This window comes from Aethalodelphis obliquidens, unplaced genomic scaffold (genome assembly GCF_003676395.1).
Source record: "Aethalodelphis obliquidens isolate GAN/ISIS:26980383/991018 unplaced genomic scaffold, ASM367639v1 scaffold29, whole genome shotgun sequence".
Classification (NCBI taxonomy): Eukaryota; Metazoa; Chordata; class Mammalia; order Artiodactyla; family Delphinidae; genus Aethalodelphis; species Aethalodelphis obliquidens.
Window position 1 is genome coordinate 6966880 of NW_020837973.1, and position 13529 is coordinate 6980408.

Here is a 13529-nt window from a genome sequence, read left to right on the forward strand (position 1 = left end):
GGATGGGGCGCCGGAGCGTCAGGAATGTTGGGAGTGCGGACCCGGCCGGACGCAGGCTCATGCTCCGCTGTTTCTCCGCCGGGCCTTGCCCTGCGGTTGCCGGCGAGCCGCCGCCGAGAAATGCGGGGTGCAGTAGCGGCTCTACGAGGTCGTTATGGGGCTGAGGGGCTCATGCTCTGAAGCTCCTAGGACCGTACGTGGCTCCTGGGAAGTGCTCCAAGTTGTCAGCTGTCCTAAGGAACAGTGTGTTTATCATCACATTTTCCCAATACACGGTGATCCCTAACTGTGTTTTGCCTTTTCTGTATTATCTGGGGGGAGTTAGAGTGTCATTCATGCATTTAACAAATAAGTATTGACATTTAATGTCATTCATTCATTTAACAAATTTGTACCTGCTGTTTGCCCAGTGCTGGTCTGATGCCTGGGAACAGAGTTGAGGTAGATATATTTAGCGAATTTACTTTTTAATATGTTGTCTAACATGATTATTTTACTAATTACTTTCTTTAAGGTTTAGTTTGCTTTTAGTCAGATGTAATTGTCCAGTGGAGCATAAATTTGATTTTAATTCTCAGCAGTCCAAAAGCCTAAATTAACGGTTTGAGTTTTAGTTTAAATCTTTCTTTATGATCCTTTCCTGACAGTTCCCCTAGATGTAGATACCGTGTAATGAGTGTCAGAGTTCTAGGAATGAATTTTATTTTACTCTTGGTAATCTCCTGTGGAAAAGCATAAATGTTTGAGTGTATTGGAATGTTTTTCAATAATATGCTCTTTTTGAGTATACTTATTGTGTACGACAATTAGTTTGCTCGGCACTAGAATGAAAGGTCCATCAAGAAACCTTCAATTGTACTTGAATTTTTTTTTTTTTCTTTCTGGAAAGAGCAAGAACGACAAGAAAACCTGTTTTGTAAGCTACACCATGTTGCAATCACTAATTGCATTTAGCAGATAAATATTGTTATTTTCCCCACTTTAAAGATGAGTCCTCTAAGACCGGGTCAGTTTAGTAGCTTGCTCAAAGTTACACATCTCATGCATGGCACATTCCAGGGTTCAAACCCATGGAGTCTGGATTCTGACTTTGAAATCGGCGCTTCTGAATTAGGGATTAATTTCTCTATTACTCCTAGTTTAATGGTGAAGTTTCTCTCTTTTTAAAATAATTTAGAGTTAATGTCATTAACTCTAGTCACAAGTCTAATTTAGCACTCTTCAGCAGAGTAGGTACAGATTTATCTTACTCTTGAATTTTTGTGCCACAGTATGTCTTGCTTGTCTTCTTTTGTGAATGAAGGGACATTTCTTCATTTACAAAAGAAGGACATTTTCCTGTTGTTAAATATGGCCCTTTTGAAAAAAAAAAAAAAAAAAAATATGGCCCTTTTGACCCTTCCTTCATCATATACGCTCTGAAGGGCCAAAAGCATCTCAGAGGAAAGGTAGATAAATCTAGTATATTTTTACTAAAACAAAATTTTATTTGCATTTTTATGTGGATATTGTTGCAGTCTTCCAGAGTTGAGAAACTTGATATCTTGCAAGTCTGTTAACTGTTTAACAGTAAATTTTATTTTTATTTTTATGCTATGTAGCCTATAGCAATCAAAGTCTCCTCATCGCTTTACAGACATGCTATATGATGACAATTGTTTTTTGTTTTTTTTTTTCCGGTACGCAGGCCTCTCACTGTTGTGGCCTGTCCCGCTGTGGAGCACAGGCTCCGGACGCGCAGGCTCAGCGGCCATGGCTCACCAACCCAGCCGCTCCACGGCACGTGGGATCCTCCCGGACCGGGGCACGAACCTGCGTCCCCTGCATCGGCAGGCGGACTCCCAACCACTGCGCCACCAGGGAAGCCCCTATGATGACAATTTTTAAACCTTTCTTAGAGGAATGGCCATTTGTGACCTTGTGTTTATGTCCTCTTTTAGAGAGGAATTGTTTCTTGAGTCTTTGGAACACCCTCACCTAGCGGTGTAGAATCTTGGTAGGTGTTCATATAAACACCTTCATCTGGTGCCTGATTCTTAACTAGAGCAACCCATCAGAATCTCCATGGGACCCTTTACACACGACATGTCTAAGTCCTACTTTCTTCCTAGAGTCCAATTCAGTAACTTTACTGAGGGAACCCAAGCCCCGTCAGTGGGTTATTTTGATGCGGATTGAGGACCATTTGTGTAAATTTGCTGCATGCTTTTTTTTTTTGCTAATCACATGACTCTGAATCCATGCTAAATTTTGCAAATCACGTGAAGTAGCATTACTACTAAGCTTTAGCATTAGTAAGCATTGGACTGGGATTTAAGATTGTTTATGAACTTACAAGTTTGTTGCCAAAGGTTATTGGAAAAATTCCCTGAAGGAGAGAGAGAGGATGGTAGTAAATCCAGGCTTATAAGTAGATGTACACATGCCTGTGGTGATCTAATGACCCCACCCTACACTCTTGGCCAGTCAAGCTTCTGCAGAAGTTACTGCCCAGGGGTACCAAAGACCTATAGAGCAGTTTCATGTCCTAAATCGAGCTCTTTGTTTTTAGACTTTCACATTATACTGTTTCAGACAGTTCAGGCTACAGTAACTAGCAGAGGCTTTTATACCACAAAATGACTTGTGAGCCACTATAATTAGCAGCCTTGGTACTTCAAAACTTATCCCACCAATACTCCTACAACACGGAAGTCAAGAAAAGAGTGTCTGAAAGGAGGAGAGTAGTCAACTGTGTTGAATGCTGCAAAGAAATTGGATTTAGCAACTGGTGACCTTGGGGAGGCCAGTTTCAGTGGGGCAGGACTAGAACCACAAAGGGGTTGAGGACAAGGTGAATTATACAAAGAACTTAAAAAATATATATTTTGCTATGACGTGCCAGGTTTGAATCAAATCCATTAATTCACTGCATACTAAATGCCAGGCACTGTTAGGATGTTGGGTGACACAGGACGAACATGATACATGCCCTACCCTCAGGGACTTACTAACTGTTGGGAAAGTCACAAGAATACTTAGGACAGTAAGTGTTTTGTAAGGGGCTACCAGAGCACGCGGGGGCGGGGGACTTCACCCTGTCTTGTGAGTTAAGTGAGTTCAGACATGTAAGCCACTTAGAAAAGGACCAGGCACATAGTAAGTCCTCAATGTGTCATTAATAACAATAGCAACATATACATAGCACATATTATATATTAGCATAAATGAGTTGTAACTCACTTAATCTTTACACCATTCGTAATCAATATTATTCCCATTTACAGACAAAGAAACTGAGGCATAGAGAGAAAAGTGCCAAAGGTCTCACAGCCCTTTAGTGTCAAAGCCAGTATTTGTCTCTGTGCAGTCTGATTTCAGTCAGGGTAACTTAACCCACTAAGCTATGCTGCCTCTTTGTGAGGGTGTATGTGTAAGTGTAATAGCTAATGGCCTTTCCTGGAGATGCATCCAAGCTGAGATCTAAAGCCCAATGAAATGGCTGCGGGTGGAGACAGTCCAAGCCGAGGGGCAAAAGTGACAAAGGCTTAGAGGTGTGAAGAAGAGCTTGGCACTTTCAGGATGAGTAAGTCCTGAAGTGTGCCCAGAGAAATGAGACAGGAAATGAGCACAGGTTAGCAAGATCCAGGTCCTGAAAGTCCTTTGACTCCTATTAAAGAGTTTAGTTTTACTCTGGGGCAATAGGGAGGAAGCATTTGAAAGACTTTAAGTGTGGAAGAACTTGACCAAATTTGCATTTAAAGCCGTCACCCTGACTGCAGGCCTGAGGGTAAGTGCCTGGAGATGAGTCCGGGGGAGGGACTAGTTAGGAAATGTTCAGTTTTCCAAAGAAAGAACTGAAGGGGTGATCTGGTGACTTAGCACAGGGGAGAGAGTTTAGTGAACTAGGGGGATTTGGTAAGAAATTTGTTGTAAAAAATTCTGCACCCTGGGTTTCCCTGGTGGCGCAGTGGTTGAGAGTCCACCTGCCGATTCAGGGGACGCAGGTTCGTGCCCCGGTCCGGGAAGATCCCACATGCCGCGGAGCGTCTGGGCCCGTGAGCCATGGCCGCTGAGCCTGCGCGTCCGGAGCCTGTGCTCCGCAACGGGAGAGGCCACAACAGTGAGAGGCCCGCGTACCGCAAAAAAAAAAAAAAAAAAATTCTGCACCCTAAATTATTAGTCTTTATTTTTTTCTTTCTCCCTTTTCTTCCTTTCTTCCTTCCTTCCTTCCCCTCCCTCCGTCCCTCCCTCTTTCTTTTCTTTCTTTCTTTCCTAGACGTTATAAATAGCCAAGGATTTAAGTGATGAATAGCTGGAGCTAAAAACCTGTGAGCATTGAAAATTGTTGACCACTTAAAGCAAAGGGAAACAGTATCTTCAGGACCTTGGGTCAATAAAATCAAAAATTAAAAGAAGAGAAGGTCTTTTTTGGCTGAAAACTCTGAAAGACCATTTTTTTCTGAAGCTACAACTTCATTTTTTAACATTTCCATTTTTGTGGAAGGGGGTGGGTAAACACTTAACAACAAGAAAGAAACCCTCCTGATTTGATATTGCATATTCCTCATCTGCCGTCTCTTCCCTTCCTGTGCCTGTGACCCTCCACAAACCGGTCTAAGGCTCACTGATTCTGAAAGGCGTGAACCTCCTTGACTCTGATGGATGTGCTGATAGTACAGTGACTGCAACACAAAGAAACCAGATAGCAAACAGCTTGATTCTGTCTTTCTATGTGACAACTTAAAGGGTTTTTTGTTGTTGTTGTTTGTTTTCTAAGTTAAAAAAAAAAAATTAACTGCAAGTTGTAAATTTTGGTATAGAAAGTACAAATTTTAGTTCGAAAATGAAATATTTTTCTAAATTTGTATAAGAACTTTAAACTGAGACTTACTTTTCCTTTTTGTTATTCTAAACACTAATGAATGAATCAAGTTACTGCATGATTATTACTATTACTAAGTATTGCATTGATTATACTTTTGTTTATCCTGAAGAGAGTGTTAAATCACATGCTCTGGGGACCAGATACATTAGATTTTTGGTTAAGAGTTTGGTATGATATCGCTTATATGTGGAATCTAAAAAAAAATTATACAAATGAACTTATTTACCCAACAGAAACAGGCTCACAGACTTAGAGAACAAACTTATGCTTACCAGGGGAAGGGTGGTGGGGAGGGATAGATTGGGAGTTTGGGATTGACATGTACACACTGCTATATTTAAAATAGATAACCAACCAACAAACAAAAAAAAGTGCCATCAGAGCAAATTCAGATTCTGCCACATTGTGGCAGACCTTGAGCAAGTGATTTACCTCCCAAACCCAGGGTTTATCATCTGTGAAATGCGAATTATCCTAGTTCCTGTCTCATAAGGTTATTGAGAAGTAAAATTGTCCCGGCACATAGAAAAAAGAAAAGCCATTGCCTATAGGAAGTTCAGGTCTTCTGAGCAGGAGCTGTCTTTTACTCCTTGCTTGGCACCCTGTAAATAAACCCCCTACTTTGCTGAAAAAAAAGAGTTTGGGGAGAGGAGGAAGTAGCAAATGAGACTGAGAAGAATGGCCTGTTAGGAAACTCAAGAGTATGATGCACTAGAGAACCATAAAGTGTTTCAGGGAGAACGTTAGCGGCGTCTGGGTGCATCACTGTGATAGGTGTAAGAGGCAAACTGAGAAGTATCTATAGGATTTAACAACACTCAGGTCACGGTGACCGACAAGCAATTATAGTGGAGTGGAGGGCACAAAGCCTGACTAGAATGGTTGTAAAAAAAGCCACCGGGGGAGAATGGGAGTCCGTGGCTATTAACATACAATCCACTTGTATGCGTGAATTCAAGACACTGAAAGTAGATAAACAGATCTTTAAACTTAGAGAGTTTAATAAAAAAAATAGTGGGATAAAGAAGAAGGAAGGAAATGAGGGAAAATTAAGCAGAGTAGAAAAAAATGTAAGTTAATCATTAAAATCCAAATCTAAGTTCTTTGAAATGATGAATAAAGACAATGAAGGAAAAGAGGAGAAATAAGCATCATGGTGGGAAATATTATCCAATGGGGGTTCTGCTGCTGTAGCAAAGGAAAGACTCCTTTAATCAGAATACCAGCAATCTGGGGAGGTGGTAGACTCAACGTCCCCACAAAACTATCTCCAAAGATTCTGCTCGGCCATGAACCTTTTAAAGGGAAGGAGGGAAGTAATCCCAGTTAATCACTGAGATAGGGTCAGGGTTGTCACCATCCCCAGCTGTGTGCAGGCTTGTGTGCAGGCTTGTGTGCAGGCTTGTGTGCAGGCTTGTGGACTCCTCATGATTCCCCTCCAGACGTTATCTTGTTCACACAGCTTGGTCACACAGTTTGTTCAGGAGTTTACTGAGGGGAAGCTAGGGAAGAGATCTGTTCATTGGTTAATTACTTAATCTTCATTTCTACTTCTTTGATCCAAGGAAAGAACCGACAAATTAAGCAAGGTATTGTGTGATTAAAAGATTTAAAAGGTGTGCCAGAGATGAGTAGAGCATGAGGGGTGCCTGTTTTAAAAGCTAGTTACAATATAGCTTTGCTAAAGTGACGCGAGACTAAAGGGCTTCCTGCTGAGGGTGGTTTCCTGCTAAGAGCTGCTTACAGAAAGGGGGACATAACTGTGTGTGTTTTAGTTTCTACATATATGAGAATTTTTGTGTGTATATTATGTTATTAACTGCTAATTTAATTAAAATTTTTTTCAGAGCATGTAGTGTATATAATATCAATTGTCCAAATTCTGTGGTAACTTTATCTAGGTCTAGTTTATGTTTAGTCTTTTCTTAAAGTTTCATGTGTGTTTATGAAGAATATTTATTCACGATTTGTCAAGTGGACAATTTTATATAATATATGTATATATGTGTATATATGTATATATACACCCTTATTAAGTCAAACATTAATTATAATTTTTAAATCTGTAATTCGTCTAATTTTTGGATTACTTAACCTAAAATTATTAAAATACATATGTTATATTTCTGCCTATAATGATGTCTGTACCCTTTTTTCTCTGTAGTTTTGTCTGTTGACCTTCTGAAAGCATCTCTGACACTAGATTAACCCTCGGGGAAACACTGCATTTTGCATTTGTTCACTCCCCCTACACTCTTATAAGGTTTAAGCTCACTTTTCTATTTTTCTTTCATGAAGGAAACTGGGAGTGGTCATGACAAGAGCTTTCTTTCACTTATGGCAGTTTAGAGTGACAGATTGAATTACTGGTCCCAATTCTCTGCTTTGGAGAATGGCCTCACGATAGGCAGAGTGCACTTGCACACTCCTTGACTTTAGGCTTGTCCAAGTGACTTGCATTGGTCAGTAGGGTAGTAGTAGATTTGATGCAAATGGAGGTTTGAATGGTACTTGTGTGGATCTTGCCCTCTTAAGCTCCAACAATCTGCCATGAAACGAGTATATCCCAGGCAGCCACTGACATTCAGCCTAGCGCCCAGAATGAGACACATGTCACAGACCAGATGCTGTGAGCACTAGCTGGTCCAAGAAGGATGAGAGGTACATGAAATGAAATTGAACCTTAACTTCAGCATGGATCCTAGAACCCAGAACCTGGATAGAGTTCAGTCTTCCCTGGCCAAGTGAAGTCAATTCATGAATCAATGAGATGAGAATAAATAATTGTTATCTGAAGCCACCGAAATTGGGTGGTTTGTTACATATTGCAGTTGTGCCTATACCTGGCTAATATGCCCAGCAAATCATTAAAATATGTTTTATTTAATGTGTAGATACTTAAGCAAAGAAGGAGTCTTCACAATATCTACTAGAAACAGAAAAACAATTTTCCATTACTTGATCCTACTTCCTACAATGATGTATGCTTCTTCATCCAAAAGAGTTAGTTGAAAAGCCTTAACCTACATATCAAGTTATGTAACAAAATTATATAACTTAGTAATTTATATAATCACATATATATCAAACTGCGAGTAACACAGGGCATGGCTGCAGTGCATTTCTGGTATCAACCACTAAGCAGCCCAGCCTGACCAGGTGTTAGATGCTGTCTGGGGACTTCTTAACAACAATTACCCTACTTGCTTAGATAGGACAGAGTGAATTGTGATTGCTCTAGGTCAGTTTTAGTAATTCAACTACACCTGCTGGAGACTGACTTGGAAATAGACAGACACATGATCTACCTCTTGTCCATGATGTAATAACTATCATTTACTGAGCATTTACCATGTGCCAGGCACTGTGCTAAAGATATTTCATGGATTAACCCAATCTCCAAAGCAACTTAAGAGACTCGCACTAATCTTATCCCATTGGGATAAGTTAAATGGCAGGGATAAGATATAGACCTAGGCGATTTTCAGGGTCTGCACTAGTCACCATGCCTCTCCTTTGCCACATCTATTCATTCTTTCACCCAACCAGCAGACTGACATCCTTGGAGATTCGGCGTGCCATGGTCTGTATAGGCGGAATGGAGGAGAATAAGAACACAAGGTGACCCCTCTTCCTGAGATTTGCACTTTAGTCAGGGGAAAAAACATGTTAACAAGTAAGCGGGTTGTGTGCATGTGTGTGTATAATATAAAACTGGAAGAGAGAGAGTCTGGGGTGATGAGTTTGGAGTTTATTTTAAATAGGATTATCTGGAAAGACTTCTCTGAGTAGATGCCCTTTGAGAAAAGAGTAGATTCCACTGAGGGAGTGACAATGGGGAAGAACAAATCTGACTCCACACTGGATCTGTTTCTTTAACCTTTGTATTCTATTGCTTTCGCTACAAGTTAGTCACTAAAGGGATGTTGCCTTCAGCTTAAAGTAAACATATGGCCCATCTCCAGGACATTGCCTCCTATACCTGAGTGTTAAGCTAAAATCCTTTGTTTAGCTCACTGGAAACACCCTGACCAGGCGCAACTGTGAATAACCGCAGGAAAGAAGAAATTAACACTTCCCCTCCAGAGTCTGGGTGGAACCAGGATAAGTTTGCAACAACGTGTTGCCTTTTTTACTTTACCTCCTCACCTCCCCCTCTTTGCTCTATAAAAGAAACTAGCATCCAAACCCAGGCAAGATGGGTCTTTGGGACACCAGTCCACCATCTTCTTGGTCTGCTGGCTTTCCTAATCAAGTCGCTACTTCTTGCTCCACAAGTCATCTCTTGACTTATTGGCCTGTGGTGCAGAGGGCAGTACGAGCTTGGACTCAGTAACAGTGTCAAGATCTTGAGGAAGAGCATTTTATTTATTTATTTATTTTGGCCCTGCTGTGCAGCATGTGGGGTCTTAGTTCCGTGACCAGGGATCGAACTCCCACCCCCTGCAGTGGAAGCACAGAATCCTAACCACTGGACCACCAGGGAAGTCCCGGAAGATCATTTTAGAGATACTCTGTTGTACTGTTTGATTCCTAGCATCAGATGATATTCATAACTATAGAGATTTTTGAAACTTTATTGCCCAGACTACTATACATATTCTGCTTTGCTGTAATTTTGATGCAACTAGCTGTTGCACACAGTTCTTCTTAAGGCACTGCCAATTCTTGTCATATCAGTGACTGCTGGACGGGATTTTGCAAGCCTCTGTGCCTCTCAACAGGGAAAAGACCACCTTCCTGTCTGAGGCATAACTCAAACACTCTGCTACTTTAATTTTAAATGTGAAGTCAATGCCAGAAAAAACAATACACACAAACTTTACTTAAAATTCCAGATGCTCTGCTAAACAATCTTCTTTAATTATCTCACTGCTCACAACCACCCTGTGATGTGTCTGCTATGAAAACTCTTGAGATTTGGCTATTTCCTCTCACTATTGGACTGGTCATACAGCAGTCATTAAAAGTCATCTCCTTCTTACTAGCTTTTTTATTTCACTGTTCACAACTGCTCCCCATGGATTTTAGGGTTGGCTGCTGATACACCTGTTATGGATGTATTATAGAATGTAAAAGTAAAACTGAGACCGGCTTGAGAGAGATTTTGGTTTGGGAGAACAGGATTTTGACGAAATTAGTACTTATCCCCATCACTCCTAGGGTAGATGGATAGAAAATGTCTGTACAGAGGAGTTTGTCCATTGATGTTGCCAAACCTACAGAGAATGCAGTGGTAGCATGAAGGAGGCCCAGATAAGCATAGCTTTCCAGTTCTTTCTACTAAACATGATGCTTAGAAAGAGGCTTCCTTCCTGGGAAATATCCTGTCCTGTGGTGCTGACATGTTCCAGAGGATTAAACTCAGGCATAAATGTCAGCATTATGTTTCCATGTGGACTATCTTCTACGTGAAAAACGCATTTTTTAAAAATATTTCCTTAAGACCATAAAATTTTCTTCAACTTTCTTTACTTTCTGCTAGTTACAGTTTCAGTCAGTTTTGTGGCATCACATTTTGTTGTTATCCCTCCTAAAAATTGTTTTAAAATATTTCTTTTTTATCCATCTTTGTATTTTGGGGGGATTTTTTTAAATCACCATCATCATCATATTTTTAAGTGGCCACAAAATTAACATATAGTTCTTATACCTCATAAATTATAGTATCTCCTTTTGTCCAGTGTTGCAGGGTTGTCATGCTATTCTTTCTACGTTTAAGTTAAAATAGAGACCCAGTTTCACTGCCTTTATCTGATCAGCCTTGATAGCTCACAGTAATGGCCAATGATAGAGGTTAAGTTTAAGATAATGATTAAGTTTAAGATTTTGATAAATTTGTAAAGGCTTAATTCAGTTTCACATAGTGTTAAGAGAGCATCACACTTGGACTCACATGACCTGTATTCAAAATGCTTGTGCAGTCTGCAACATAGGATGAGTGCTTTTTTATTCTCCAGGCTTCAATTTTCTCATTTGTGAAATGAATCTCTGGCTTCTCTTTCCGCACCACTAACTCAGTGGCCAGCTTTCCCTCAAAATAATGCTGCTTCACTCAGTGACTCAATTGTCCTGTAAAAATCACACCAACCTCCTTTCAAAAATTATTTGAGGACATCATTGAAGAGTCCATGAGAAACCAGTAACACTGATTGTCTTGAAGGAGAGGAACAGCAAGGCTGGGAGACAAGAGGAGAAATGAGATTTTTCATTGCACCCTATAAACCTCATGACTTTTGTCCATATAGACTTACTACCTGTTATCACAAGGAAACAAACAAAAAGCAAAATTATAAATAGGAGAAGTGACCTGCGGGGGAAAAAGCAGTCTGCTCTGTTCGGTTCTATGGTTACGGTGACTCAAAACAACACTTTACTGAAGTTGTAAGGGTAGAAAAAATATCATTAGAATTTTCTTCTGTCTTTACTATTCTACCAATAGGAAGAAGACCTAATGAGCAACAAAACAGCCAGAAGAAAGACTGAAAAATATGAATAACGTATTAAGCCTCTCAGCATTGGAATTCTTGCATTTATTCAATATTTGTTTGGTGTATATATTTCAGTGAGAACACTGACAAATCTAGAGCTAACACTTGAGATCCTAACAGTCTTACCACACACACCCTAGGAAGATGTTCCGCAAAATATTTACTCCCATCTTACCATAGGCCCCAAACATTAACTGAGTAGTTACTATATGCCAGGCATGATGCTACCCTCCGTGGGTAAAGACATGTACTCATTTATTTTTACAAAGATTTAAGGCAGAAAATGAGAGACCTTGTTTCCAGTTCTTTGGGAAACAGGATCCAATTCAACACTAATTTTTTGTAATCGCTTTGAGTCAATAGACACATTTTAAACCCTCTTGTACATTTTTGACAAATAATCATGAATTTTTTTTTGAAAGTATTCCGGAGGAAAGTTGTGTTTGAACACCTGTTCAGTGGAATTAACAGATTGTAATATAGAGTGAATGGTATCTATTCTGGCCATTGCTTATTCTGCCACATAGACATGGAAACATTTTATTTTGTTAAGGATAATTAATCTGTACTAATACTTCTCAGAGAAGTGAATACATAAGAATCATATTTTAAAATGTACTTTAATTTTGGAAAAATATCCTTTGCTATGTACTGTTAAACATGTTTATGTCAACATAAATAGTACAAAAGTTACAACCATGACTTATATTCCATGAATATTCCTTAACTACCTGCACTGAGATTCAAAACTGAAAAATAAAAAAAGCACCTCATTATACCATAAATTGAACTCCATGGTCTCTACCCAGACCCTCTGCAATCTCAAAACCTCTCAGTGATTTCTGAAAATCGCCCCACTTTGGGAAGAGAAAAAAAGTCTTGGCATTTAATTCAGGACCAGACAAGATAAAGAGAAGTGAGCCATTTAGCTTTTGAATGATGGATGATCATGGGTTTACGTTTTAGATAAGATTTCTAAGAGAATGACTTAAATATAGGTTTTTACTGGGAAAATCTTAATGAATTCTCACTCTTCTTTTTCCCCTTGACTGATATTCCTGCCCAGCTGGAGACTCTCAATTTAATGAGGTGATACTCTATTTCTGAGCAGCAGGTCCTGCTTTGAAACAGTCCTGTTCTCTTCTGAAAACTCGAAGATGCTTTCATGCAAGGACTACCGATTAAGAAATTAGTCCTTCAAATGAAGAAAAGAAAAGTTCCATAAGGGGCTTAGCATTGAGAAAGTTTAATTTTTAAAGAAAAAATCCTCCCCTTCCCTAATCTTCCTGGATGCTCTGACTTTGAAGGTATTTCCATTAACAGTAACCATAGTTCTATGCTTTATTTTCAGTCATCATCTTATATTTCTGAATCTGTAATTTGCATTTCATAGAGATAACAGGCGAAAGGGCATTTCTGACCTTCTGAATAATTAATCATAACTTTCTAGCAGTGCATTCCAAAAAGCCAGGAGGGAATAAGTATTTACAATAAAAGCTGAAGAGTAAGGATGTGACTTACTGAGTTATCTCAGTTATTCAGACACATACATGGACCACCTGAACTTAGAAATTTACCTAACCTAACCTTAACCCTCCTAACCCTACCCCTAGCCCCCAATCCCATGGTTTTGAGCTTAAATTATAGATGTCTTTTGTATCTGTTTGACAGAGGGATGGTTTAAGTGTCCTTTAAAATGCTTTTTATAGTATAATAGTTTATTGGTCAAGAATTAATGACTGATTCTAAGAATGACCTCAACGAAAATTAGCATGAGTCTATTCAAGTTCTATTCTACTCTCGTACTTTCCACTATAATTATTTTCAGACTCTAGAAAAAATTTATTATCTGCTATTTATTTTTGAAACATCTACAAGAGTAAATGGTAGATCTTAAATGTATTATACGTATAGAAGATTTAATTACAATTTAACCGTTAAACATTCTTTAAAAATCTTTGTTGAACTGTTGCCACTCCTCCTCTCTCAATGTAAGGGCAATACAAATTAAAATTAAGAGCTTAATTCTCCTGATTAAAAATAAAGAATTTACTTAGGAAAACATGTGCCTGTAAGTTCGTTCTTTTTTTTTTTTTTTTTTTTTTTTATTGTGGTACGTGGGCCTCTCACTGTCGTGGCCTCTCCCGTTGCGGGGCACAGGCTCCGGATGC